The sequence below is a fragment of the Lissotriton helveticus genome, chromosome 8 (assembly GCF_964261635.1).
Source record: "Lissotriton helveticus chromosome 8, aLisHel1.1, whole genome shotgun sequence".
NCBI lineage: Eukaryota > Metazoa > Chordata > Amphibia > Caudata > Salamandridae > Lissotriton > Lissotriton helveticus.
In genome coordinates, this window is record NC_136069.1 from 82,156,981 (window position 1) to 82,184,264 (window position 27,284).

At 57.3% G+C, this 27,284-nt stretch overlaps 16 non-coding genes across 16 annotated transcripts; all 16 read right to left on the reverse strand.

Moving 5' to 3' along the window:
* Positions 1–634: 634 nt before the first annotated feature.
* On the reverse strand, positions 635–753 carry LOC144774586 (5S ribosomal RNA). Its single transcript, XR_013600376.1, has one exon. It is a non-coding gene; the product is annotated as a 5S ribosomal RNA (ribosomal RNA).
* A 2,252-nt stretch (positions 754–3,005) lies between these two features.
* Positions 3,006–3,124, reverse strand: LOC144774594 (5S ribosomal RNA). Its single transcript, XR_013600377.1, has one exon. It is a non-coding gene; the product is annotated as a 5S ribosomal RNA (ribosomal RNA).
* Positions 3,125–4,033: 909 nt separating this feature from the next.
* On the reverse strand, positions 4,034–4,152 carry LOC144774605 (5S ribosomal RNA). The gene has a single exon (XR_013600381.1). It is a non-coding gene; the product is annotated as a 5S ribosomal RNA (ribosomal RNA).
* A 2,247-nt stretch (positions 4,153–6,399) lies between these two features.
* On the reverse strand, positions 6,400–6,518 carry LOC144774617 (5S ribosomal RNA). The gene has a single exon (XR_013600390.1). It is a non-coding gene; the product is annotated as a 5S ribosomal RNA (ribosomal RNA).
* A 2,252-nt stretch (positions 6,519–8,770) lies between these two features.
* LOC144774631 (5S ribosomal RNA) lies at positions 8,771–8,889 on the reverse strand. Its single transcript, XR_013600401.1, has one exon. It is a non-coding gene; the product is annotated as a 5S ribosomal RNA (ribosomal RNA).
* Positions 8,890–9,787: 898 nt separating this feature from the next.
* Positions 9,788–9,906, reverse strand: LOC144774643 (5S ribosomal RNA). The gene has a single exon (XR_013600410.1). It is a non-coding gene; the product is annotated as a 5S ribosomal RNA (ribosomal RNA).
* Positions 9,907–12,160: 2,254 nt separating this feature from the next.
* LOC144774654 (5S ribosomal RNA) lies at positions 12,161–12,279 on the reverse strand. The gene has a single exon (XR_013600416.1). It is a non-coding gene; the product is annotated as a 5S ribosomal RNA (ribosomal RNA).
* Positions 12,280–13,209: 930 nt separating this feature from the next.
* LOC144774665 (5S ribosomal RNA) lies at positions 13,210–13,328 on the reverse strand. The gene has a single exon (XR_013600426.1). It is a non-coding gene; the product is annotated as a 5S ribosomal RNA (ribosomal RNA).
* Positions 13,329–15,582: 2,254 nt separating this feature from the next.
* On the reverse strand, positions 15,583–15,701 carry LOC144774677 (5S ribosomal RNA). The gene has a single exon (XR_013600437.1). It is a non-coding gene; the product is annotated as a 5S ribosomal RNA (ribosomal RNA).
* A 926-nt stretch (positions 15,702–16,627) lies between these two features.
* On the reverse strand, positions 16,628–16,746 carry LOC144774688 (5S ribosomal RNA). The gene has a single exon (XR_013600448.1). It is a non-coding gene; the product is annotated as a 5S ribosomal RNA (ribosomal RNA).
* A 2,254-nt stretch (positions 16,747–19,000) lies between these two features.
* On the reverse strand, positions 19,001–19,119 carry LOC144774700 (5S ribosomal RNA). The gene has a single exon (XR_013600459.1). It is a non-coding gene; the product is annotated as a 5S ribosomal RNA (ribosomal RNA).
* Positions 19,120–20,036: 917 nt separating this feature from the next.
* On the reverse strand, positions 20,037–20,155 carry LOC144774382 (5S ribosomal RNA). The gene has a single exon (XR_013600220.1). It is a non-coding gene; the product is annotated as a 5S ribosomal RNA (ribosomal RNA).
* Positions 20,156–22,409: 2,254 nt separating this feature from the next.
* Positions 22,410–22,528, reverse strand: LOC144774712 (5S ribosomal RNA). The gene has a single exon (XR_013600470.1). It is a non-coding gene; the product is annotated as a 5S ribosomal RNA (ribosomal RNA).
* A 926-nt stretch (positions 22,529–23,454) lies between these two features.
* LOC144774724 (5S ribosomal RNA) lies at positions 23,455–23,573 on the reverse strand. Its single transcript, XR_013600481.1, has one exon. It is a non-coding gene; the product is annotated as a 5S ribosomal RNA (ribosomal RNA).
* Positions 23,574–25,827: 2,254 nt separating this feature from the next.
* On the reverse strand, positions 25,828–25,946 carry LOC144774737 (5S ribosomal RNA). Its single transcript, XR_013600494.1, has one exon. It is a non-coding gene; the product is annotated as a 5S ribosomal RNA (ribosomal RNA).
* Positions 25,947–26,872: 926 nt separating this feature from the next.
* LOC144774749 (5S ribosomal RNA) lies at positions 26,873–26,991 on the reverse strand. Its single transcript, XR_013600505.1, has one exon. It is a non-coding gene; the product is annotated as a 5S ribosomal RNA (ribosomal RNA).
* Positions 26,992–27,284: the final 293 nt, after the last annotated feature.

Here is a 27,284-nt window from a genome sequence, read left to right on the forward strand (position 1 = left end):
CTGCATGTGAATGCATGAGTATAAGTGAGTGTGCATGCGTGTGCGCCCCGCTCCCCTCTCGGTTGTACTGAACGGCACTCGTTGCCTGCCTCTCTGCCTCAGCACTCCTCCTGCTCCCGGGCCGCTGGGAAAGGCCAAAAGAGGGGGACCAGGAACCGATGCTGCGACCCACTGGCGTCATGAAAAGTGAGGGTGCCTCCCTGCACGGTACTGAGAGGGCCCCCTCCGGGCTCAATCAGGAGCTCTCTGGCCAGGAGTGCAGTGCCGAGGGGGCCCCTTGGAGATAGGGGCCCTCCACGCACCGCGGGGGCTGCGTGGGCCTGCGTTATGCCCCTGCTGCGACCGGAGCAGCCCAGCAGCAGCTTGCAGCCGCCGGCAGAAGAAAACCCTCAGCTGGGGGGTGGTGAGGGGTCCCCTGTCCCCTCTTAGGGCAAAGAGTTTCATCTTTTTTGACCCAGTGTAAAGTGCAGCCGAATTTTCAATTTCCGAATGGAAAGTTATGGACCCTGCGTGTTGTGAACTTGATGGCGTTTTCTTTTTGAAGAAAGTTGCGATAAAATAATAGAATAAATGCCCCCGCAAAAAAAGTAGAAAAACAAAAACAAAACGGAAGTGCCTGTAGCGAGAAGCAAAATGCCTACAGCACCTGGTATTCCCAGGCGGTCTCCCATCCAAGTACTAACCAGGCCCGACCCTGCTTAGCTTCCGAGATCGGACGAGATCGGGCGCATTCAGGGTGGTATGGCCGTAGGCACGAGAGGCCTCCGGTTCAGGCCTCTTGTGCCGACAACCCCCTCCACTCTGGAACGTGCTGCGCTGCACCTCACTTGCAAGCTTCACTCCAACAACCCTTTGCAAGCTTGCTACAGATAGCCAAAGAACAGCCCTCTCTTCCTCCAGCCTTGCACTCGCTTCTTTTCCAATCACACACAGGCTCCGGCCTCCCTTCAGGTGCCAGCCGGAGAACTAGCAAAGCAGCAGCCTGGGCTTTTCACCTTGGGGCACATTTACAATAACTGGCGCATCCCCGCCTATCAGCAGCAGGGATGCGCCAGTTATTGTGCGTCATGGATGCGCCGCATTCACAATGCGGCGCACCATGGGGCAAAAATGGACAGATGCGTGATGCATCTGCTGCCGTAAAGGTGGCGCATTGCTGGAGTTGCGTCGCAGGCGCCAAGCAGCTACAGCAAGGCTCGGGGGTGCCCTATCCTTAAAATGCTGCGTCAGTCCTTACGCCTGCTTCAAGCAGGCGCAGGGTTTTGACGCAGCATGGCCTTAAAAGTGACTGACTGAAATCTTGTCGATTTCACTCAGCCACTTTTGGGAGGCGTTCCTGCGCCGGAATGCCTACATGTGGCATAGGGCTTTACAACGTGACGCATCTCCCACATGCGTCACGTTGTAAATACCCCACAGAGTGGCGCTGGCTCTGCGCCGCCACCGCGTCGCAACGGCGGTGTAAAAGAGGCGTAAAGGGCTTGTAAAACTGCCCCCAAGTGCCTAGCCTTGCTTTGCACTGGCCTCTAAGGCACTCTATCAGGCCACTGCTCTATGTAGCAGCGCCTGCCAGGCTACCGCTCTTCAACTCTGGCTCGCCCGCAGAAACATTGGGGTGACACTTTCTTTTCTGTGCAGCTCTGGCTGCAAGTTTCCTTGTCTTTTTTTATCCGGGACAGAGCCCTGATATGCAAGTCCCATCCATGCCCAGGGCCCGCCCCGGTGTGCATAGAGAAAGAGAGACTCAGAGGAGGGACTGAGTGCTGCCTGGGTGAAGGGTCCTCCTTGCAAGCGGCCTGACTTCAGCAGCCGCCCCTCCTTGAAGGCAATGAGGCCCCGCCCGCCCTTTTTGGACAAAAAGATTGCATGTCAGGCTGAAGAAAGGACAGCTAGACAAACGCTCTTTATGTTCAGACCAGGCAGCCAGGAGCTGGACATGCGCTAAATGCACAGGCTCGCGGCTGCCTAAGCTGAAGTTTGCTGGGCTGAGGACGTCACCGCTTCGGTGGGCCTGACCTCCTCAGCTCAGCAAATGTCCTGGAGGCCCCCTCGTGACGAGGGAGAGCGTCAGGGATAGCCTCGTAGCTGGGCGCTTCGTTTTTAAGCCCTGAAGTGCCAACGGCCGAGTGTCTGTCGCTGACTCTGTCCCCCATCCTGCTCTGTGACGAGTGAGGGACTGCTGCCTCCCCTCATTGGCTGACCAAGGTAGCAGTCCCAACCCTCCTGGCAGCTCCCCGAGCCCTGCAGCAGCAGGTAAGTGTCGCTTTTTTGTTGACTGTTTGGTTCGCGCGTGTTAGTATGTATGAGGGTATGTGTATTTGTGAGTGAGTCTCCTGACAGGGGGGGGGGGAAGGGTGCGAGTGTCTGCATGTGAATGCATGAGTATAAGTGAGTGTGCATGCGTGTGCGCCCCGCTCCCCTCTCGGTTGTACTGAACGGCACTCGTTGCCAGCCTCTCTGCCTCAGCACTCCTCCTGCTCCCGGGCCGCTGGGAAAGGCCAAAAGAGGGGGACCAGGAACCGATGCTGCGACCCACTGGCGTCATGAAAAGTGAGGGTGCCTCCCTGCACGGTACTGAGAGGGCCCCCTCCGGGCTCAATCAGGAGCTCTCTGGCCAGGAGTGCAGTGCCGAGGGGGCCCCTTGGAGATAGGGGCCCCCCACGCACCGCGGGGGCTGCGTGGGCCTGCGTTATGCCGCTGCTGCGACCGGAGCAGCCCAGCAGCAGCTTGCAGCCGCCGGCAGAAGAAAACCCTCAGCTGGGGGGTGGTGAGGGGTCCCCTGTCCCCTGTCCCCTCTTAGGGCAAAGAGTTTCATCTTTTTTGACCCAGTGTAAAGTGCAGCCGAATTTTCAATTTCCGAATGGAAAGTTATGGACCCTGCGTGTTGTGAACTTGATGGCGTTTTCTTTTTGAAGAAAGTTGCGATAAAATAATAGAATAAATGCCCCCGCAAAAAAAGTAGAAAAACAAAAACAAAACGGAAGTGCCTGTAGCGAGAAGCAAAATGCCTACAGCACCTGGTATTCCCAGGCGGTCTCCCATCCAAGTACTAACCAGGCCCGACCCTGCTTAGCTTCCGAGATCGGACGAGATCGGGCGCATTCAGGGTGGTATGGCCGTAGGCACGAGAGGCCTCCGGTTCAGGCCTCTTGTGCCGAGGCAGCCCCCGTGACGTCACCAGGCTCCCTTCCAGTGCATTTGCACGTTTCCCTTTGAACACCTGCCCTCCCTTTCAAAGTCCCTGCGCACGGCCATCTCTCGCGCTTGCTGAGGCTGGGACCGCCCTTCCTGAGGGGCCGGCACTAGCAGCAGCAGCAGCAGCAGCAGCAGACCAGCAGCCTGACGTTTTGATTTAACAAGCGCCTAGAAGGCACTCTGCTCGGGCCGCTTCTCTACGTGCCAAAGCCCCCCCCCCCCTTCCGGCTGGCGGTGCGTTGGGGGGGGGGGGGCTGAGCAGCTTAATGCTCACCCCAACTCTGGCGAGGCGACTTCTTGAACCCTCAAGCTCTGCCTGCAAGTCCCCTATTGTTGTTTTGTTTTGTTTTGAAATCAAGAACAGGCCCCTCGTGTGCAAATAATGCCCATGCCCCGGCCCTCTGTGGGTATAGAAGAGCGAGTGAGGCGAGGGTCCGAGTAGTCCAGGGCCCTTCATGTCACCCGCCTGGCTCTCTGCCACCCTCAGCAGCCCCCTGCTCGCTCCCAGCCGAGAGAGGGGGGCCCGGAACCGGGGCCGGCGCAGCGCAGCAGCAGCAGCAGCAGCAGCATGCAGCAGCAGCTCCCCAGTCTTAGCTGGGAGTCCTCTGTCCTGCCTTAGGGCAAAGCTTTTCTTCTTTTTCTTTCAGTTTTCAAGTTTACAGTTAAGGGCCACGTATATTGTAAACTCCATGCCGGATTCTTCATAAATACATTAAAAAAAAAAAAGAGAGGAGAGGAGGAGAGCAGAATATTTTTTTTCTTTTAAAAAAGTGCTATGAGCGAGTTAGATTAGGTGTGAATGTGCAAGGGCCGAGCTTGGTGTCAGCGAGTGGCAAAATGCCTACAGCACCTGGTATTCCCAGGCGGTCTCCCATCCAAGTACTAACCAGGCCCGACCCTGCTTAGCTTCCGAGATCGGACGAGATCGGGCGCATTCAGGGTGGTATGGCCGTAGGCATGAGAGGCCTCCGGTTCAGGCCTCTTGTGCCGACAACCCCCTCCACTCTGGAACGTGCTGCGCTGCACCTCCCTTGCAAGCGTCACTCCAACAACCCTTTGCAAGCTTGCTACAGATAGCCAAAGAACAGCCCTCTCTTCCTCCAGCCTTGCACTCGCTTCTTTTCCAATCGCACACAGGCTCCGGCCTCCCTTCAGGTGCCAGCCGGAGAACTAGCAAAGCAGCAGCCTGGGCTTTTCACCTTGGGGCACATTTACAATAACTGGCGCATCCCCGCCTATCAGCAGCAGGGATGCGCCAGTTATTGTGCGTCATGGATGCGCCGCATTCACAATGCGGCGCACCATGGGGCAAAAATGGACAGATGCGTGATGCATCTGCTGCCGTAAAGGTGGCGCATTGCTGGAGTTGCGTCGCAGGCGCCAAGCAGCTACAGCAAGGCTCGGGGGTGCCCTATCCTTAAAATGCTGCGTCAGTCCTTACGCCTGCTTCAAGCAGGCGCAGGGTTTTGACGCAGCATGGCCTTAAAAGTGACTGACTGAAATCTTGTCGATTTCACTCAGCCACTTTTGGGAGGCGTTCCTGCGCCGGAATGCCTACATGTGGCATAGGGCTTTACAACGTGACGCATCTCCCACATGCGTCACGTTGTAAATACCCCACAGAGTGGCGCTGGCTATGCGCCGCCACCGCGTCGCAACGGCGGTGTAAAAGAGGCGTAAAGGGCTTGTAAAACTGCCCCCAAGTGCCTAGCCTTGCTTTGCACTGGCCTCTAAGGCACTCTATCAGGCCACTGTTCTATGTGGCAGCGCCTGCCAGGCTACCGCTCTTCAACTCTGGCTCGCCCGCAGAAACATTGGGGTGACACTTTCTTTTCTGTGCAGCTCTGGCTGCAAGTTTCCTTGTCTTTTTTTATCCGGGACAGAGCCCTGATATGCAAGTCCCATCCATGCCCAGGGCCCGCCCCGGTGTGCATAGAGAAAGAGAGACTCAGAGGAGGGACTGAGTGCTGCCTGGGTGAAGGGTCCTCCTTGCAAGCGGCCTGACTTCAGCAGCCGCCCCTCCTTGAAGGCAGTGAGGCCCCGCCCGCCCTTTTTGGACAAAAAGATTGCATGTCAGGCTGAAGAAAGGACAGCTAGACAAACACTCTTTATGTTCAGACCAGGCAGCCAGGAGCTGGACATGCGCTAAATGCACAGGCTCGCGGCTGCCTAAGCTGAAGTTTGCTGGGCTGAGGACGTCACCGCTTCGGTGGGCCTGACCTCCTCAGCTCAGCAAATGTCCTGGAGGCCCCCTCGTGACGAGGGAGAGCGTCAGGGATAGCCTCGTAGCTGGGCGCTTCGTTTTTAAGCCCTGAAGTGCCAACGGCCGAGTGTCTGTCGCTGACTCTGTCCCCCATCCTGCTCTGTGACGAGTGAGGGACTGCTGCCTCCCCTCATTGGCTGACCAAGGTAGCAGTCCCAACCCTCCTGGCAGCTCCCCGAGCCCTGCAGCAGCAGGTAAGTGTCGCTTTTTTGTTGACTGTTTGGTTCGCGCGTGTTAGTATATATGAGTGCATGTGTATTTGTGAGTGAGTCTCCTGACAGGGGGGGGGGGGGAAGGGTGCGAGTGTCTGCATGTGAATGCATGAGTATAAGTGAGTGTGCATGCGTGTGCGCCCCGCTCCCCTCTCGGTTGTACTGAACGGCACTCGTTGCCTGCCTCTCTGCCTCAGCACTCCTCCTGCTCCCGGGCCGCTGGGAAAGGCCAAAAGAGGGGGACCAGGAACCGATGCTGCGACCCACTGGCGTCATGAAAAGTGAGGGTGCCTCCCTGCACGGTACTGAGAGGGCCCCCTCCGGGCTCAATCAGGAGCTCTCTGGCCAGGAGTGCAGTGCCGAGGGGGCCCCTTGGAGATAGGGGCCCCCCACGCACCGCGGGGGCTGCGTGGGCCTGCGTTATGCCCCTGCTGCGACCGGAGCAGCCCAGCAGCAGCTTGCAGCCGCCGGCAGAAGAAAACCCTCAGCTGGGGGGTGGTGAGGGGTCCCCTGTCCCCTCTTAGGGCAAAGAGTTTCATCTTTTTTGACCCAGTGTAAAGTGCAGCCGAATTTTCAATTTCCGAATGGAAAGTTATGGACCCTGCGTGTTGTGAACTTGATGGCGTTTTCTTTTTGAAGAAAGTTGCGATAAAATAATAGAATAAATGCCCCCGCAAAAAAAGTAGAAAAACAAAAACAAAACGGAAGTGCCTGTAGCGAGAAGCAAAATGCCTACAGCACCTGGTATTCCCAGGCGGTCTCCCATCCAAGTACTAACCAGGCCCGACCCTGCTTAGCTTCCGAGATCGGACGAGATCGGGCGCATTCAGGGTGGTATGGCCGTAGGCACGAGAGGCCTCCGGTTCAGGCCTCTTGTGCCGACAACCCCCTCCACTCTGGAACGTGCTGCGCTGCACCTCACTTGCAAGCTTCACTCCAACAACCCTTTGCAAGCTTGCTACAGATAGCCAAAGAACAGCCCTCTCTTCCTCCAGCCTTGCACTCGCTTCTTTTCCAATCACACACAGGCTCCGGCCTCCCTTCAGGTGCCAGCCGGAGAACTAGCAAAGCAGCAGCCTGGGCTTTTCACCTTGGGGCACATTTACAATAACTGGCGCATCCCCGCCTATCAGCAGCAGGGATGCGCCAGTTATTGTGCGTCATGGATGCGCCGCATTCACAATGCGGCGCACCATGGGGCAAAAATGGACAGATGCGTGATGCATCTGCTGCCGTAAAGGTGGCGCATTGCTGGAGTTGCGTCGCAGGCGCCAAGCAGCTACAGCAAGGCTCGGGGGTGCCCTATCCTTAAAATGCTGCGTCAGTCCTTACGCCTGCTTCAAGCAGGCGCAGGGTTTTGACGCAGCATGGCCTTAAAAGTGACTGACTGAAATCTTGTCGATTTCACTCAGCCACTTTTGGGAGGCGTTCCTGCGCCGGAATGCCTACATGTGGCATAGGGCTTTACAACGTGACGCATCTCCCACATGCGTCACGTTGTAAATACCCCACAGAGTGGCGCTGGCTCTGCGCCGCCACCGCGTCGCAACGGCGGTGTAAAAGAGGCGTAAAGGGCTTGTAAAACTGCCCCCAAGTGCCTAGCCTTGCTTTGCACTGGCCTCTAAGGCACTCTATCAGGCCACTGCTCTATGTAGCAGCGCCTGCCAGGCTACCGCTCTTCAACTCTGGCTCGCCCGCAGAAACATTGGGGTGACACTTTCTTTTCTGTGCAGCTCTGGCTGCAAGTTTCCTTGTCTTTTTTTATCCGGGACAGAGCCCTGATATGCAAGTCCCATCCATGCCCAGGGCCCGCCCCGGTGTGCATAGAGAAAGAGAGACTCAGAGGAGGGACTGAGTGCTGCCTGGGTGAAGGGTCCTCCTTGCAAGCGGCCTGACTTCAGCAGCCGCCCCTCCTTGAAGGCAATGAGGCCCCGCCCGCCCTTTTTGGACAAAAAGATTGCATGTCAGGCTGAAGAAAGGACAGCTAGACAAACGCTCTTTATGTTCAGACCAGGCAGCCAGGAGCTGGACATGCGCTAAATGCACAGGCTCGCGGCTGCCTAAGCTGAAGTTTGCTGGGCTGAGGACGTCACCGCTTCGGTGGGCCTGACCTCCTCAGCTCAGCAAATGTCCTGGAGGCCCCCTCGTGACGAGGGAGAGCGTCATGGATAGCCTCGTAGCTGGGCGCTTCGTTTTTAAGCCCTGAAGTGCCAACGGCCGAGTGTCTGTCGCTGACTCTGTCCCCCATCCTGCTCTGTGACGAGTGAGGGACTGCTGCCTCCCCTCATTGGCTGACCAAGGTAGCAGTCCCAACCCTCCTGGCAGCTCCCCGAGCCCTGCAGCAGCAGGTAAGTGTCGCTTTTTTGTTGACTGTTTGGTTCGCGCGTGTTAGTATGTATGAGGGTATGTGTATTTGTGAGTGAGTCTCCTGACAGGGGGGGGGGGAAGGGTGCGAGTGTCTGCATGTGAATGCATGAGTATAAGTGAGTGTGCATGCGTGTGCGCCCCGCTCCCCTCTCGGTTGTACTGAACGGCACTCGTTGCCAGCCTCTCTGCCTCAGCACTCCTCCTGCTCCCGGGCCGCTGGGAAAGGCCAAAAGAGGGGGACCAGGAACCGATGCTGCGACCCACTGGCGTCATGAAAAGTGAGGGTGCCTCCCTGCACGGTACTGAGAGGGCCCCCTCCGGGCTCAATCAGGAGCTCTCTGGCCAGGAGTGCAGTGCCGAGGGGGCCCCTTGGAGATAGGGGCCCCCCACGCACCGCGGGGGCTGCGTGGGCCTGCGTTATGCCGCTGCTGCGACCGGAGCAGCCCAGCAGCAGCTTGCAGCCGCCGGCAGAAGAAAACCCTCAGCTGGGGGGTGGTGAGGGGTCCCCTGTCCCCTGTCCCCTCTTAGGGCAAAGAGTTTCATCTTTTTTGACCCAGTGTAAAGTGCAGCCGAATTTTCAATTTCCGAATGGAAAGTTATGGACCCTGCGTGTTGTGAACTTGATGGCGTTTTCTTTTTGAAGAAAGTTGCGATAAAATAATAGAATAAATGCCCCCGCAAAAAAAGTAGAAAAACAAAAACAAAACGGAAGTGCCTGTAGCGAGAAGCAAAATGCCTACAGCACCTGGTATTCCCAGGCGGTCTCCCATCCAAGTACTAACCAGGCCCGACCCTGCTTAGCTTCCGAGATCGGACGAGATCGGGCGCATTCAGGGTGGTATGGCCGTAGGCACGAGAGGCCTCCGGTTCAGGCCTCTTGTGCCGAGGCAGCCCCCGTGACGTCACCAGGCTCCCTTCCAGTGCATTTGCACGTTTCCCTTTGAACACCTGCCCTCCCTTTCAAAGTCCCTGCACACGGCCATCTCTCGCGCTTGCTGAGGTGGGACCGCCCTTCCTGAGGGGCCGGCACTAGCAGCAGCAGCAGCAGACCAGCAGCCTGACGTTTTGATTTAACAAGCGCCTAGAAGGCACTCTGCTCGGGCCGCTTCTCTACGTGCCAAAGCCCCCCCCCCCTTCCGGCTGGCGGTGCGTTGGGGGGGGGGGGGCTGAGCAGCTTAATGCTCACCCCAACTCTGGCGAGGCGACTTCTTGAACCCTCAAGCTCTGCCTGCAAGTCCCCTATTGTTGTTTTGTTTTGTTTTGAAATCAAGAACAGGCCCCTCGTGTGCAAATAATGCCCATGCCCCGGCCCTCTGTGGGTATAGAAGAGCGAGTGAGGCGAGGGTCCGAGTAGTCCAGGGCCCTTCATGTCACCCGCCTGGCTCTCTGCCACCCTCAGCAGCCCCCTGCTCGCTCCCAGCCGAGAGAGGGGGGCCCGGAACCGGGGCCGGCGCAGCCCCTCAGCAGCAGCAGCAGCAGCATGCAGCAGCAGCTCCCCAGTCTTAGCTGGGAGTCCTCTGTCCTGCCTTAGGGCAAAGCTTTTCTTCTTTTTCTTTCAGTTTTCAAGTTTACAGTTAAGGGCCACGTATATTGTAAACTCCATGCCGGATTCTTCATAAATACATTAAAAAAAAAAAAGAGAGGAGAGGAGGAGAGCAGAATATTTTTTTTCTTTTAAAAAAGTGCTATGAGCGAGTTAGATTAGGTGTGAATGTGCAAGGGCCGAGCTTGGTGTCAGCGAGTGGCAAAATGCCTACAGCACCTGGTATTCCCAGGCGGTCTCCCATCCAAGTACTAACCAGGCCCGACCCTGCTTAGCTTCCGAGATCGGACGAGATCGGGCGCATTCAGGGTGGTATGGCCGTAGGCATGAGAGACCTCCGGTTCAGGCCTCTTGTGCCGACAACCCCCTCCACTCTGGAACGTGCTGCGCTGCACCTCCCTTGCAAGCTTCACTCCAACAACCCTTTGCAAGCTTGCTACAGATAGCCAAAGAACAGCCCTCTCTTCCTCCAGCCTTGCACTCGCTTCTTTTCCAATCGCACACAGGCTCCGGCCTCCCTTCAGGTGCCAGCCGGAGAACTAGCAAAGCAGCAGCCTGGGCTTTTCACCTTGGGGCACATTTACAATAACTGGCGCATCCCCGCCTATCAGCAGCAGGGATGCGCCAGTTATTGTGCGTCATGGATGCGCCGCATTCACAATGCGGCGCACCATGGGGCAAAAATGGACAGATGCGTGATGCATCTGCTGCCGTAAAGGTGGCGCATTGCTGGAGTTGCGTCGCAGGCGCCAAGCAGCTACAGCAAGGCTCGGGGGTGCCCTATCCTTAAAATGCTGCGTCAGTCCTTACGCCTGCTTCAAGCAGGCGCAGGGTTTTGACGCAGCATGGCCTTAAAAGTGACTGACTGAAATCTTGTCGATTTCACTCAGCCACTTTTGGGAGGCGTTCCTGCGCCGGAATGCCTACATGTGGCATAGGGCTTTACAACGTGACGCATCTCCCACATGCGTCACGTTGTAAATACCCCACAGAGTGGCGCTGGCTATGCGCCGCCACCGCGTCGCAACGGCGGTGTAAAAGAGGCGTAAAGGGCTTGTAAAACTGCCCCCAAGTGCCTAGCCTTGCTTTGCACTGGCCTCTAAGGCACTCTATCAGGCCACTGTTCTATGTGGCAGCGCCTGCCAGGCTACCGCTCTTCAACTCTGGCTCGCCCGCAGAAACATTGGGGTGACACTTTCTTTTCTGTGCAGCTCTGGCTGCAAGTTTCCTTGTCTTTTTTTATCCGGGACAGAGCCCTGATATGCAAGTCCCATCCATGCCCAGGGCCCGCCCCGGTGTGCATAGAGAAAGAGAGACTCAGAGGAGGGACTGAGTGCTGCCTGGGTGAAGGGTCCTCCTTGCAAGCGGCCTGACTTCAGCAGCCGCCCCTCCTTGAAGGCAGTGAGGCCCCGCCCGCCCTTTTTGGACAAAAAGATTGCATGTCAGGCTGAAGAAAGGACAGCTAGACAAACACTCTTTATGTTCAGACCAGGCAGCCAGGAGCTGGACATGCGCTAAATGCACAGGCTCGCGGCTGCCTAAGCTGAAGTTTGCTGGGCTGAGGACGTCACCGCTTCGGTGGGCCTGACCTCCTCAGCTCAGCAAATGTCCTGGAGGCCCCCTCGTGACGAGGGAGAGCGTCAGGGATAGCCTCGTAGCTGGGCGCTTCGTTTTTAAGCCCTGAAGTGCCAACGGCCGAGTGTCTGTCGCTGACTCTGTCCCCCATCCTGCTCTGTGACGAGTGAGGGACTGCTGCCTCCCCTCATTGGCTGACCAAGGTAGCAGTCCCAACCCTCCTGGCAGCTCCCCGAGCCCTGCAGCAGCAGGTAAGTGTCGCTTTTTTGTTGACTGTTTGGTTCGCGCGTGTTAGTATATATGAGTGCATGTGTATTTGTGAGTGAGTCTCCTGACAGGGGGGGGGGGGGAAGGGTGCGAGTGTCTGCATGTGAATGCATGAGTATAAGTGAGTGTGCATGCGTGTGCGCCCCGCTCCCCTCTCGGTTGTACTGAACGGCACTCGTTGCCTGCCTCTCTGCCTCAGCACTCCTCCTGCTCCCGGGCCGCTGGGAAAGGCCAAAAGAGGGGGACCAGGAACCGATGCTGCGACCCACTGGCGTCATGAAAAGTGAGGGTGCCTCCCTGCACGGTACTGAGAGGGCCCCCTCCGGGCTCAATCAGGAGCTCTCTGGCCAGGAGTGCAGTGCCGAGGGGGCCCCTTGGAGATAGGGGCCCCCCACGCACCGCGGGGGCTGCGTGGGCCTGCGTTATGCCGCTGCTGCGACCGGAGCAGCCCAGCAGCAGCTTGCAGCCGCCGGCAGAAGAAAACCCTCAGCTGGGGGGTGGTGAGGGGTCCCCTGTCCCCTGTCCCCTCTTAGGGCAAAGAGTTTCATCTTTTTTGACCCAGTGTAAAGTGCAGCCGAATTTTCAATTTCCGAATGGAAAGTTATGGACCCTGCGTGTTGTGAACTTGATGGCGTTTTCTTTTTGAAGAAAGTTGCGATAAAATAATAGAATAAATGCCCCCGCAAAAAAAGTAGAAAAACAAAAACAAAACGGAAGTGCCTGTAGCGAGAAGCAAAATGCCTACAGCACCTGGTATTCCCAGGCGGTCTCCCATCCAAGTACTAACCAGGCCCGACCCTGCTTAGCTTCCGAGATCGGACGAGATCGGGCGCATTCAGGGTGGTATGGCCGTAGGCACGAGAGGCCTCCGGTTCAGGCCTCTTGTGCCGAGGCAGCCCCCGTGACGTCACCAGGCTCCCTTCCAGTGCATTTGCACGTTTCCCTTTGAACACCTGCCCTCCCTTTCAAAGTCCCTGCACACGGCCAAGCACGGCCATCTCTCGCGCTTGCTGAGGCTGGGACCGCCCTTCCTGAGGGGCCGGCACTAGCAGCAGCAGCAGCAGCAGACCAGCAGCCTGACGTTTTGATTTAACAAGCGCCTAGAAGGCACTCTGCTCGGGCCGCTTCTCTACGTGCCAAAGCCCCCCCCCCCCCCCCTTCCGGCTGGCGGTGCGTTGGGGGGGGGGGGGGGCTGAGCAGCTTAATGCTCACCCCAACTCTGGCGAGGCGACTTCTTGAACCCTCAAGCTCTGCCTGCAAGTCCCCTATTGTTGTTTTGTTTTGTTTTGAAATCAAGAACAGGCCCCTCGTGTGCAAATAATGCCCATGCCCCGGCCCTCTGTGGGTATAGAAGAGCGAGTGAGGCGAGGGTCCGAGTAGTCCAGGGCCCTTCATGTCACCCGCCTGGCTCTCTGCCACCCTCAGCAGCCCCCTGCTCGCTCCCAGCCGAGAGAGGGGGGCCCGGAACCGGGGCCGGCGCAGCCCCTCAGCAGCAGCAGCAGCAGCAGCAGCAGCAGCAGCTCCCCAGTCTTAGCTGGGAGTCCTCTGTCCTGCCTTAGGGCAAAGCTTTTCTTCTTTTTCTTTCAGTTTTCGAGTTTACAGTTAAGGGCCACGTATATTGTAAACTCCATGCCGGATTCTTCATAAATACATTAAAAAAAAAAAAAAAAGAGAGGAGAGGAGAGGAGGAGAGCAGAATATTTTTTTTCTTTTAAAAAAGTGCTATGAGCGAGTTAGATTAGGTGTGAATGTGCAAGGGCCGAGCTTGGTGTCAGCGAGTGGCAAAATGCCTACAGCACCTGGTATTCCCAGGCGGTCTCCCATCCAAGTACTAACCAGGCCCGACCCTGCTTAGCTTCCGAGATCGGACGAGATCGGGCGCATTCAGGGTGGTATGGCCGTAGGCATGAGAGACCTCCGGTTCAGGCCTCTTGTGCCGACAACCCCCTCCACTCTGGAACGTGCTGCGCTGCACCTCACTTGCAAGCTTCACTCCAACAACCCTTTGCAAGCTTGCTACAGATAGCCAAAGAACAGCCCTCTCTTCCTCCAGCCTTGCACTCGCTTCTTTTCCAATCACACACAGGCTCCGGCCTCCCTTCAGGTGCCAGCCGGAGAACTAGCAAAGCAGCAGCCTGGGCTTTTCACCTTGGGGCACATTTACAATAACTGGCGCATCCCCGCCTATCAGCAGCAGGGATGCGCCAGTTATTGTGCGTCATGGATGCGCCGCATTCACAATGCGGCGCACCATGGGGCAAAAATGGACAGATGCGTGATGCATCTGCTGCCGTAAAGGTGGCGCATTGCTGGAGTTGCGTCGCAGGCGCCAAGCAGCTACAGCAAGGCTCGGGGGTGCCCTATCCTTAAAATGCTGCGTCAGTCCTTACGCCTGCTTCAAGCAGGCGCAGGGTTTTGACGCAGCATGGCCTTAAAAGTGACTGACTGAAATCTTGTCGATTTCACTCAGCCACTTTTGGGAGGCGTTCCTGCGCCGGAATGCCTACATGTGGCATAGGGCTTTACAACGTGACGCATCTCCCACATGCGTCACGTTGTAAATACCCCACAGAGTGGCGCTGGCTATGCGCCGCCACCGCGTCGCAACGGCGGTGTAAAAGAGGCGTAAAGGGCTTGTAAAACTGCCCCCAAGTGCCTAGCCTTGCTTTGCACTGGCCTCTAAGGCACTCTATCAGGCCACTGTTCTATGTGGCAGCGCCTGCCAGGCTACCGCTCTTCAACTCTGGCTCGCCCGCAGAAACATTGGGGTGACACTTTCTTTTCTGTGCAGCTCTGGCTGCAAGTTTCCTTGTCTTTTTTTATCCGGGACAGAGCCCTGATATGCAAGTCCCATCCATGCCCAGGGCCCGCCCCGGTGTGCATAGAGAAAGAGAGACTCAGAGGAGGGACTGAGTGCTGCCTGGGTGAAGGGTCCTCCTTGCAAGCGGCCTGACTTCAGCAGCCGCCCCTCCTTGAAGGCAGTGAGGCCCCGCCCGCCCTTTTTGGACAAAAAGATTGCATGTCAGGCTGAAGAAAGGACAGCTAGACAAACACTCTTTATGTTCAGACCAGGCAGCCAGGAGCTGGACATGCGCTAAATGCACAGGCTCGCGGCTGCCTAAGCTGAAGTTTGCTGGGCTGAGGACGTCACCGCTTCGGTGGGCCTGACCTCCTCAGCTCAGCAAATGTCCTGGAGGCCCCCTCGTGACGAGGGAGAGCGTCAGGGATAGCCTCGTAGCTGGGCGCTTCGTTTTTAAGCCCTGAAGTGCCAACGGCCGAGTGTCTGTCGCTGACTCTGTCCCCCATCCTGCTCTGTGACGAGTGAGGGACTGCTGCCTCCCCTCATTGGCTGACCAAGGTAGCAGTCCCAACCCTCCTGGCAGCTCCCCGAGCCCTGCAGCAGCAGGTAAGTGTCGCTTTTTTGTTGACTGTTTGGTTCGCGCGTGTTAGTATATATGAGTGCATGTGTATTTGTGAGTGAGTCTCCTGACAGGGGGGGGGGGGGAAGGGTGCGAGTGTCTGCATGTGAATGCATGAGTATAAGTGAGTGTGCATGCGTGTGCGCCCCGCTCCCCTCTCGGTTGTACTGAACGGCACTCGTTGCCTGCCTCTCTGCCTCAGCACTCCTCCTGCTCCCGGGCCGCTGGGAAAGGCCAAAAGAGGGGGACCAGGAACCGATGCTGCGACCCACTGGCGTCATGAAAAGTGAGGGTGCCTCCCTGCACGGTACTGAGAGGGCCCCCTCCGGGCTCAATCAGGAGCTCTCTGGCCAGGAGTGCAGTGCCGAGGGGGCCCCTTGGAGATAGGGGCCCCCCACGCACCGCGGGGGCTGCGTGGGCCTGCGTTATGCCGCTGCTGCGACCGGAGCAGCCCAGCAGCAGCTTGCAGCCGCCGGCAGAAGAAAACCCTCAGCTGGGGGGTGGTGAGGGGTCCCCTGTCCCCTGTCCCCTCTTAGGGCAAAGAGTTTCATCTTTTTTGACCCAGTGTAAAGTGCAGCCGAATTTTCAATTTCCGAATGGAAAGTTATGGACCCTGCGTGTTGTGAACTTGATGGCGTTTTCTTTTTGAAGAAAGTTGCGATAAAATAATAGAATAAATGCCCCCGCAAAAAAAGTAGAAAAACAAAAACAAAACGGAAGTGCCTGTAGCGAGAAGCAAAATGCCTACAGCACCTGGTATTCCCAGGCGGTCTCCCATCCAAGTACTAACCAGGCCCGACCCTGCTTAGCTTCCGAGATCGGACGAGATCGGGCGCATTCAGGGTGGTATGGCCGTAGGCACGAGAGGCCTCCGGTTCAGGCCTCTTGTGCCGAGGCAGCCCCCGTGACGTCACCAGGCTCCCTTCCAGTGCATTTGCACGTTTCCCTTTGAACACCTGCCCTCCCTTTCAAAGTCCCTGCACACGGCCAAGCACGGCCATCTCTCGCGCTTGCTGAGGCTGGGACCGCCCTTCCTGAGGGGCCGGCACTAGCAGCAGCAGCAGCAGCAGACCAGCAGCCTGACGTTTTGATTTAACAAGCGCCTAGAAGGCACTCTGCTCGGGCCGCTTCTCTACGTGCCAAAGCCCCCCCCCCCCCCCTTCCGGCTGGCGGTGCGTTGGGGGGGGGGGGGGGCTGAGCAGCTTAATGCTCACCCCAACTCTGGCGAGGCGACTTCTTGAACCCTCAAGCTCTGCCTGCAAGTCCCCTATTGTTGTTTTGTTTTGTTTTGAAATCAAGAACAGGCCCCTCGTGTGCAAATAATGCCCATGCCCCGGCCCTCTGTGGGTATAGAAGAGCGAGTGAGGCGAGGGTCCGAGTAGTCCAGGGCCCTTCATGTCACCCGCCTGGCTCTCTGCCACCCTCAGCAGCCCCCTGCTCGCTCCCAGCCGAGAGAGGGGGGCCCGGAACCGGGGCCGGCGCAGCCCCTCAGCAGCAGCAGCAGCAGCAGCAGCAGCAGCTCCCCAGTCTTAGCTGGGAGTCCTCTGTCCTGCCTTAGGGCAAAGCTTTTCTTCTTTTTCTTTCAGTTTTCGAGTTTACAGTTAAGGGCCACGTATATTGTAAACTCCATGCCGGATTCTTCATAAATACATTAAAAAAAAAAAAAAAAGAGAGGAGAGGAGAGGAGGAGAGCAGAATATTTTTTTTCTTTTAAAAAAGTGCTATGAGCGAGTTAGATTAGGTGTGAATGTGCAAGGGCCGAGCTTGGTGTCAGCGAGTGGCAAAATGCCTACAGCACCTGGTATTCCCAGGCGGTCTCCCATCCAAGTACTAACCAGGCCCGACCCTGCTTAGCTTCCGAGATCGGACGAGATCGGGCGCATTCAGGGTGGTATGGCCGTAGGCATGAGAGACCTCCGGTTCAGGCCTCTTGTGCCGACAACCCCCTCCACTCTGGAACGTGCTGCGCTGCACCTCCCTTGCAAGCTTCACTCCAACAACCCTTTGCAAGCTTGCTACAGATAGCCAAAGAACAGCCCTCTCTTCCTCCAGCCTTGCACTCGCTTCTTTTCCAATCGCACACAGGCTCCGGCCTCCCTTCAGGTGCCAGCCGGAGAACTAGCAAAGCAGCAGCCTGGGCTTTTCACCTTGGGGCACATTTACAATAACTGGCGCATCCCCGCCTATCAGCAGCAGGGATGCGCCAGTTATTGTGCGTCATGGATGCGCCGCATTCACAATGCGGCGCACCATGGGGCAAAAATGGACAGATGCGTGATGCATCTGCTGCCGTAAAGGTGGCGCATTGCTGGAGTTGCGTCGCAGGCGCCAAGCAGCTACAGCAAGGCTCGGGGGTGCCCTATCCTTAAAATGCTGCGTCAGTCCTTACGCCTGCTTCAAGCAGGCGCAGGGTTTTGACGCAGCATGGCCTTAAAAGTGACTGACTGAAATCTTGTCGATTTCACTCAGCCACTTTTGGGAGGCGTTCCTGCGCCGGAATGCCTACATGTGGCATAGGGCTTTACAACGTGACGCATCTCCCACATGCGTCACGTTGTAAATACCCCACAGAGTGGCGCTGGCTATGCGCCGCCACCGCGTCGCAACGGCGGTGTAAAAGAGGCGTAAAGGGCTTGTAAAACTGCCCCCAAGTGCCTAGCCTTGCTTTGCACTGGCCTCTAAGGCACTCTATCAGGCCACTGTTCTATGTGGCAGCGCCTGCCAGGCTACCGCTCTTCAACTCTGGCTCGCCCGCAGAAACATTGGGGTGACACTTTCTTTTCTGTGCAGCTCTGGCTGCAAGTTTCCTTGTCTTTTTTTATCCGGGACAGAGCCCTGATATGCAAGTCCCATCCATGCCCAGGGCCCGCCCCGGTGTGCATAGAGAAAGAGAGACTCAGAGGAGGGACTGAGTGCTGCCTGGGTGAAGGGTCCTCCTTGCAAGCGGCCTGACTTCAGCAGCCGCCCCTCCTTGAAGGCAGTGAGGCCCCGCCCGCCCTTTTTGGACAAAAAGATTGCATGTCAGGCTGAAGAAAGGACAGCTAGACAAACACTCTTTATGTTCAGACCAGGCAGCCAGGAGCTGGACATGCGCTAAATGCACAGGCTCGCGGCTGCCTAAGCTGAAGTTTGCTGGGCTGAGGACGTCACCGCTTCGGTGGGCCTGACCTCCTCAGCTCAGCAAATGTCCTGGAGGCCCCCTCGTGACGAGGGAGAGCGTCAGGGATAGCCTCGTAGCTGGGCGCTTCGTTTTTAAGCCCTGAAGTGCCAACGGCCGAGTGTCTGTCGCTGACTCTGTCCCCCATCCTGCTCTGTGACGAGTGAGGGACTGCTGCCTCCCCTCATTGGCTGACCAAGGTAGCAGTCCCAACCCTCCTGGCAGCTCCCCGAGCCCTGCAGCAGCAGGTAAGTGTCGCTTTTTTGTTGACTGTTTGGTTCGCGCGTGTTAGTATATATGAGTGCATGTGTATTTGTGAGTGAGTCTCCTGACAGGGGGGGGGGGGGAAGGGTGCGAGTGTCTGCATGTGAATGCATGAGTATAAGTGAGTGTGCATGCGTGTGCGCCCCGCTCCCCTCTCGGTTGTACTGAACGGCACTCGTTGCCTGCCTCTCTGCCTCAGCACTCCTCCTGCTCCCGGGCCGCTGGGAAAGGCCAAAAGAGGGGGACCAGGAACCGATGCTGCGACCCACTGGCGTCATGAAAAGTGAGGGTGCCTCCCTGCACGGTACTGAGAGGGCCCCCTCCGGGCTCAATCAGGAGCTCTCTGGCCAGGAGTGCAGTGCCGAGGGGGCCCCTTGGAGATAGGGGCCCCCCACGCACCGCGGGGGCTGCGTGGGCCTGCGTTATGCCGCTGCTGCGACCGGAGCAGCCCAGCAGCAGCTTGCAGCCGCCGGCAGAAGAAAACCCTCAGCTGGGGGGTGGTGAGGGGTCCCCTGTCCCCTGTCCCCTCTTAGGGCAAAGAGTTTCATCTTTTTTGACCCAGTGTAAAGTGCAGCCGAATTTTCAATTTCCGAATGGAAAGTTATGGACCCTGCGTGTTGTGAACTTGATGGCGTTTTCTTTTTGAAGAAAGTTGCGATAAAATAATAGAATAAATGCCCCCGCAAAAAAAGTAGAAAAACAAAAACAAAACGGAAGTGCCTGTAGCGAGAAGCAAAATGCCTACAGCACCTGGTATTCCCAGGCGGTCTCCCATCCAAGTACTAACCAGGCCCGACCCTGCTTAGCTTCCGAGATCGGACGAGATCGGGCGCATTCAGGGTGGTATGGCCGTAGGCACGAGAGGCCTCCGGTTCAGGCCTCTTGTGCCGAGGCAGCCCCCGTGACGTCACCAGGCTCCCTTCCAGTGCATTTGCACGTTTCCCTTTGAACACCTGCCCTCCCTTTCAAAGTCCCTGCGCACGGCCATCTCTCGCGCTTGCTGAGGCTGGGACCGCCCTTCCTGAGGGGCCGGCACTAGCAGCAGCAGCAGCAGCAGACCAGCAGCCTGACGTTTTGATTTAACAAGCGCCTAGAAGGCACTCTGCTCGGGCCGCTTCTCTACGTGCCAAAGCCCCCCCCCCCCCCCCTTCCGGCTGGCGGTGCGTTGGGGGGGGGGGGGGGCTGAGCAGCTTAATGCTCACCCCAACTCTGGCGAGGCGACTTCTTGAACCCTCAAGCTCTGCCTGCAAGTCCCCTATTGTTGTTTTGTTTTGTTTTGAAATCAAGAACAGGCCCCTCGTGTGCAAATAATGCCCATGCCCCGGCCCTCTGTGGGTATAGAAGAGCGAGTGAGGCGAGGGTCCGAGTAGTCCAGGGCCCTTCATGTCACCCGCCTGGCTCTCTGCCACCCTCAGCAGCCCCCTGCTCGCTCCCAGCCGAGAGAGGGGGGCCCGGAACCGGGGCCGGCGCAGCCCCTCAGCAGCAGCAGCAGCAGCAGCAGCAGCAGCTCCCCAGTCTTAGCTGGGAGTCCTCTGTCCTGCCTTAGGGCAAAGCTTTTCTTCTTTTTCTTTCAGTTTTCGAGTTTACAGTTAAGGGCCACGTATATTGTAAACTCCATGCCGGATTCTTCATAAATACATTAAAAAAAAAAAAAAAAGAGAGGAGAGGAGAGGAGGAGAGCAGAATATTTTTTTTCTTTTAAAAAAGTGCTATGAGCGAGTTAGATTAGGTGTGAATGTGCAAGGGCCGAGCTTGCTGTCAGCGAGTGGCAAAATGCCTACAGCACCAGATATTCCCAGGCGGTCTCCCATCCAAGTACTAACCAGGCCCGACCCTGCTTAGCTTCCGAGATCGGACGAGATCGGGCGCATTCAGGGTGGTATGGCCGTAGGCATGAGAGACCTCCGGTTCAGGCCTCTTGTGCCGACAACCCCCTCCACTCTGGAACGTGCTGCGCTGCACCTCACTTGCAAGCTTCACTCCAACAACCCTTTGCAAGCTTGCTACAGATAGCCAAAGAACAGCCCTCTCTTCCTCCAGCCTTGCACTCGCTTCTTTTCCAATCACACACAGGCTCCGGCCTCCCTTCAGGTGCCAGCCGGAGAACTAGCAAAGCAGCAGCCTGGGCTTTTCACCTTGGGGCACATTTACAATAACTGGCGCATCCCCGCCTATCAGCAGCAGGGATGCGCCAGTTATTGTGCGTCATGGATGCGCCGCATTCACAATGCGGCGCACCATGGGGCAAAAATGGACAGATGCGTGATGCATCTGCTGCCGTAAAGGTGGCGCATTGCTGGAGTTGCGTCGCAGGCGCCAAGCAGCTACAGCAAGGCTCGGGGGTGCCCTATCCTTAAAATGCTGCGTCAGTCCTTACGCCTGCTTCAAGCAGGCGCAGGGTTTTGACGCAGCATGGCCTTAAAAGTGACTGACTGAAATCTTGTCGATTTCACTCAGCCACTTTTGGGAGGCGTTCCTGCGCCGGAATGCCTACATGTGGCATAGGGCTTTACAACGTGACGCATCTCCCACATGCGTCACGTTGTAAATACCCCACAGAGTGGCGCTGGCTATGCGCCGCCACCGCGTCGCAACGGCGGTGTAAAAGAGGCGTAAAGGGCTTGTAAAACTGCCCCCAAGTGCCTAGCCTTGCTTTGCACTGGCCTCTAAGGCACTCTATCAGGCCACTGTTCTATGTGGCAGCGCCTGCCAGGCTACCGCTCTTCAACTCTGGCTCGCCCGCAGAAACATTGGGGTGACACTTTCTTTTCTGTGCAGCTCTGGCTGCAAGTTTCCTTGTCTTTTTTTATCCGGGACAGAGCCCTGATATGCAAGTCCCATCCATGCCCAGGGCCCGCCCCGGTGTGCATAGAGAAAGAGAGACTCAGAGGAGGGACTGAGTGCTGCCTGGGTGAAGGGTCCTCCTTGCAAGCGGCCTGACTTCAGCAGCCGCCCCTCCTTGAAGGCAGTGAGGCCCCGCCCGCCCTTTTTGGACAAAAAGATTGCATGTCAGGCTGAAGAAAGGACAGCTAGACAAACACTCTTTATGTTCAGACCAGGCAGCCAGGAGCTGGACATGCGCTAAATGCACAGGCTCGCGGCTGCCTAAGCTGAAGTTTGCTGGGCTGAGGACGTCACCGCTTCGGTGGGCCTGACCTCCTCAGCTCAGCAAATGTCCTGGAGGCCCCCTCGTGACGAGGGAGAGCGTCAGGGATAGCCTCGTAGCTGGGCGCTTCGTTTTTAAGCCCTGAAGTGCCAACGGCCGAGTGTCTGTCGCTGACTCTGTCCCCCATCCTGCTCTGTGACGAGTGAGGGACTGCTGCCTCCCCTCATTGGCTGACCAAGGTAGCAGTCCCAACCCTCCTGGCAGCTCCCCGAGCCCTGCAGCAGCAGGTAAGTGTCGCTTTTTTGTTGACTGTTTGGTTCGCGCGTGTTAGTATATATGAGTGCATGTGTATTTGTGAGTGAGTCTCCTGACAGGGGGGGGGGGGGAAGGGTGCGAGTGTCTGCATGTGAATGCATGAGTATAAGTGAGTGTGCATGCGTGTGCGCCCCGCTCCCCTCTCGGTTGTACTGAACGGCACTCGTTGCCTGCCTCTCTGCCTCAGCACTCCTCCTGCTCCCGGGCCGCTGGGAAAGGCCAAAAGAGGGGGACCAGGAACCGATGCTGCGACCCACTGGCGTCATGAAAAGTGAGGGTGCCTCCCTGCACGGTACTGAGAGGGCCCCCTCCGGGCTCAATCAGGAGCTCTCTGGCCAGGAGTGCAGTGCCGAGGGGGCCCCTTGGAGATAGGGGCCCCCCACGCACCGCGGGGGCTGCGTGGGCCTGCGTTATGCCGCTGCTGCGACCGGAGCAGCCCAGCAGCAGCTTGCAGCCGCCGGCAGAAGAAAACCCTCAGCTGGGGGGTGGTGAGGGGTCCCCTGTCCCCTGTCCCCTCTTAGGGCAAAGAGTTTCATCTTTTTTGACCCAGTGTAAAGTGCAGCCGAATTTTCAATTTCCGAATGGAAAGTTATGGACCCTGCGTGTTGTGAACTTGATGGCGTTTTCTTTTTGAAGAAAGTTGCGATAAAATAATAGAATAAATGCCCCCGCAAAAAAAGTAGAAAAACAAAAACAAAACGGAAGTGCCTGTAGCGAGAAGCAAAATGCCTACAGCACCTGGTATTCCCAGGCGGTCTCCCATCCAAGTACTAACCAGGCCCGACCCTGCTTAGCTTCCGAGATCGGACGAGATCGGGCGCATTCAGGGTGGTATGGCCGTAGGCACGAGAGGCCTCCGGTTCAGGCCTCTTGTGCCGAGGCAGCCCCCGTGACGTCACCAGGCTCCCTTCCAGTGCATTTGCACGTTTCCCTTTGAACACCTGCCCTCCCTTTCAAAGTCCCTGCACACGGCCAAGCACGGCCATCTCTCGCGCTTGCTGAGGCTGGGACCGCCCTTCCTGAGGGGCCGGCACTAGCAGCAGCAGCAGCAGCAGACCAGCAGCCTGACGTTTTGATTTAACAAGCGCCTAGAAGGCACTCTGCTCGGGCCGCTTCTCTACGTGCCAAAGCCCCCCCCCCCCCCCTTCCGGCTGGCGGTGCGTTGGGGGGGGGGGGGGGCTGAGCAGCTTAATGCTCACCCCAACTCTGGCGAGGCGACTTCTTGAACCCTCAAGCTCTGCCTGCAAGTCCCCTATTGTTGTTTTGTTTTGTTTTGAAATCAAGAACAGGCCCCTCGTGTGCAAATAATGCCCATGCCCCGGCCCTCTGTGGGTATAGAAGAGCGAGTGAGGCGAGGGTCCGAGTAGTCCAGGGCCCTTCATGTCACCCGCCTGGCTCTCTGCCACCCTCAGCAGCCCCCTGCTCGCTCCCAGCCGAGAGAGGGGGGCCCGGAACCGGGGCCGGCGCAGCCCCTCAGCAGCAGCAGCAGCAGCAGCAGCAGCAGCTCCCCAGTCTTAGCTGGGAGTCCTCTGTCCTGCCTTAGGGCAAAGCTTTTCTTCTTTTTCTTTCAGTTTTCGAGTTTACAGTTAAGGGCCACGTATATTGTAAACTCCATGCCGGATTCTTCATAAATACATTAAAAAAAAAAAAAAAAGAGAGGAGAGGAGAGGAGGAGAGCAGAATATTTTTTTTCTTTTAAAAAAGTGCTATGAGCGAGTTAGATTAGGTGTGAATGTGCAAGGGCCGAGCTTGGTGTCAGCGAGTGGCAAAATGCCTACAGCACCTGGTATTCCCAGGCGGTCTCCCATCCAAGTACTAACCAGGCCCGACCCTGCTTAGCTTCCGAGATCGGACGAGATCGGGCGCATTCAGGGTGGTATGGCCGTAGGCATGAGAGACCTCCGGTTCAGGCCTCTTGTGCCGACAACCCCCTCCACTCTGGAACGTGCTGCGCTGCACCTCCCTTGCAAGCTTCACTCCAACAACCCTTTGCAAGCTTGCTACAGATAGCCAAAGAACAGCCCTCTCTTCCTCCAGCCTTGCACTCGCTTCTTTTCCAATCGCACACAGGCTCCGGCCTCCCTTCAGGTGCCAGCCGGAGAACTAGCAAAGCAGCAGCCTGGGCTTTTCACCTTGGGGCACATTTACAATAACTGGCGCATCCCCGCCTATCAGCAGCAGGGATGCGCCAGTTATTGTGCGTCATGGATGCGCCGCATTCACAATGCGGCGCACCATGGGGCAAAAATGGACAGATGCGTGATGCATCTGCTGCCGTAAAGGTGGCGCATTGCTGGAGTTGCGTCGCAGGCGCCAAGCAGCTACAGCAAGGCTCGGGGGTGCCCTATCCTTAAAATGCTGCGTCAGTCCTTACGCCTGCTTCAAGCAGGCGCAGGGTTTTGACGCAGCATGGCCTTAAAAGTGACTGACTGAAATCTTGTCGATTTCACTCAGCCACTTTTGGGAGGCGTTCCTGCGCCGGAATGCCTACATGTGGCATAGGGCTTTACAACGTGACGCATCTCCCACATGCGTCACGTTGTAAATACCCCACAGAGTGGCGCTGGCTATGCGCCGCCACCGCGTCGCAACGGCGGTGTAAAAGAGGCGTAAAGGGCTTGTAAAACTGCCCCCAAGTGCCTAGCCTTGCTTTGCACTGGCCTCTAAGGCACTCTATCAGGCCACTGTTCTATGTGGCAGCGCCTGCCAGGCTACCGCTCTTCAACTCTGGCTCGCCCGCAGAAACATTGGGGTGACACTTTCTTTTCTGTGCAGCTCTGGCTGCAAGTTTCCTTGTCTTTTTTTATCCGGGACAGAGCCCTGATATGCAAGTCCCATCCATGCCCAGGGCCCGCCCCGGTGTGCATAGAGAAAGAGAGACTCAGAGGAGGGACTGAGTGCTGCCTGGGTGAAGGGTCCTCCTTGCAAGCGGCCTGACTTCAGCAGCCGCCCCTCCTTGAAGGCAGTGAGGCCCCGCCCGCCCTTTTTGGACAAAAAGATTGCATGTCAGGCTGAAGAAAGGACAGCTAGACAAACACTCTTTATGTTCAGACCAGGCAGCCAGGAGCTGGACATGCGCTAAATGCACAGGCTCGCGGCTGCCTAAGCTGAAGTTTGCTGGGCTGAGGACGTCACCGCTTCGGTGGGCCTGACCTCCTCAGCTCAGCAAATGTCCTGGAGGCCCCCTCGTGACGAGGGAGAGCGTCAGGGATAGCCTCGTAGCTGGGCGCTTCGTTTTTAAGCCCTGAAGTGCCAACGGCCGAGTGTCTGTCGCTGACTCTGTCCCCCATCCTGCTCTGTGACGAGTGAGGGACTGCTGCCTCCCCTCATTGGCTGACCAAGGTAGCAGTCCCAACCCTCCTGGCAGCTCCCCGAGCCCTGCAGCAGCAGGTAAGTGTCGCTTTTTTGTTGACTGTTTGGTTCGCGCGTGTTAGTATATATGAGTGCATGTGTATTTGTGAGTGAGTCTCCTGACAGGGGGGGGGGGGGAAGGGTGCGAGTGTCTGCATGTGAATGCATGAGTATAAGTGAGTGTGCATGCGTGTGCGCCCCGCTCCCCTCTCGGTTGTACTGAACGGCACTCGTTGCCTGCCTCTCTGCCTCAGCACTCCTCCTGCTCCCGGGCCGCTGGGAAAGGCCAAAAGAGGGGGACCAGGAACCGATGCTGCGACCCACTGGCGTCATGAAAAGTGAGGGTGCCTCCCTGCACGGTACTGAGAGGGCCCCCTCCGGGCTCAATCAGGAGCTCTCTGGCCAGGAGTGCAGTGCCGAGGGGGCCCCTTGGAGATAGGGGCCCCCCACGCACCGCGGGGGCTGCGTGGGCCTGCGTTATGCCGCTGCTGCGACCGGAGCAGCCCAGCAGCAGCTTGCAGCCGCCGGCAGAAGAAAACCCTCAGCTGGGGGGTGGTGAGGGGTCCCCTGTCCCCTGTCCCCTCTTAGGGCAAAGAGTTTCATCTTTTTTGACCCAGTGTAAAGTGCAGCCGAATTTTCAATTTCCGAATGGAAAGTTATGGACCCTGCGTGTTGTGAACTTGATGGCGTTTTCTTTTTGAAGAAAGTTGCGATAAAATAATAGAATAAATGCCCCCGCAAAAAAAGTAGAAAAACAAAAACAAAACGGAAGTGCCTGTAGCGAGAAGCAAAATGCCTACAGCACCTGGTATTCCCAGGCGGTCTCCCATCCAAGTACTAACCAGGCCCGACCCTGCTTAGCTTCCGAGATCGGACGAGATCGGGCGCATTCAGGGTGGTATGGCCGTAGGCACGAGAGGCCTCCGGTTCAGGCCTCTTGTGCCGAGGCAGCCCCCGTGACGTCACCAGGCTCCCTTCCAGTGCATTTGCACGTTTCCCTTTGAACACCTGCCCTCCCTTTCAAAGTCCCTGCACACGGCCAAGCACGGCCATCTCTCGCGCTTGCTGAGGCTGGGACCGCCCTTCCTGAGGGGCCGGCACTAGCAGCAGCAGCAGCAGCAGACCAGCAGCCTGACGTTTTGATTTAACAAGCGCCTAGAAGGCACTCTGCTCGGGCCGCTTCTCTACGTGCCAAAGCCCCCCCCCCCCCCCTTCCGGCTGGCGGTGCGTTGGGGGGGGGGGGGGGCTGAGCAGCTTAATGCTCACCCCAACTCTGGCGAGGCGACTTCTTGAACCCTCAAGCTCTGCCTGCAAGTCCCCTATTGTTGTTTTGTTTTGTTTTGAAATCAAGAACAGGCCCCTCGTGTGCAAATAATGCCCATGCCCCGGCCCTCTGTGGGTATAGAAGAGCGAGTGAGGCGAGGGTCCGAGTAGTCCAGGGCCCTTCATGTCACCCGCCTGGCTCTCTGCCACCCTCAGCAGCCCCCTGCTCGCTCCCAGCCGAGAGAGGGGGGCCCGGAACCGGGGCCGGCGCAGCCCCTCAGCAGCAGCAGCAGCAGCAGCAGCAGCAGCTCCCCAGTCTTAGCTGGGAGTCCTCTGTCCTGCCTTAGGGCAAAGCTTTTCTTCTTTTTCTTTCAGTTTTCGAGTTTACAGTTAAGGGCCACGTATATTGTAAACTCCATGCCGGATTCTTCATAAATACATTAAAAAAAAAAAAAAAAGAGAGGAGAGGAGAGGAGGAGAGCAGAATATTTTTTTTCTTTTAAAAAAGTGCTATGAGCGAGTTAGATTAGGTGTGAATGTGCAAGGGCCGAGCTTGGTGTCAGCGAGTGGCAAAATGCCTACAGCACCTGGTATTCCCAGGCGGTCTCCCATCCAAGTACTAACCAGGCCCGACCCTGCTTAGCTTCCGAGATCGGACGAGATCGGGCGCATTCAGGGTGGTATGGCCGTAGGCATGAGAGACCTCCGGTTCAGGCCTCTTGTGCCGACAACCCCCTCCACTCTGGAACGTGCTGCGCTGCACCTCCCTTGCAAGCTTCACTCCAACAACCCTTTGCAAGCTTGCTACAGATAGCCAAAGAACAGCCCTCTCTTCCTCCAGCCTTGCACTCGCTTCTTTTCCAATCGCACACAGGCTCCGGCCTCCCTTCAGGTGCCAGCCGGAGAACTAGCAAAGCAGCAGCCTGGGCTTTTCACCTTGGGGCACATTTACAATAACTGGCGCATCCCCGCCTATCAGCAGCAGGG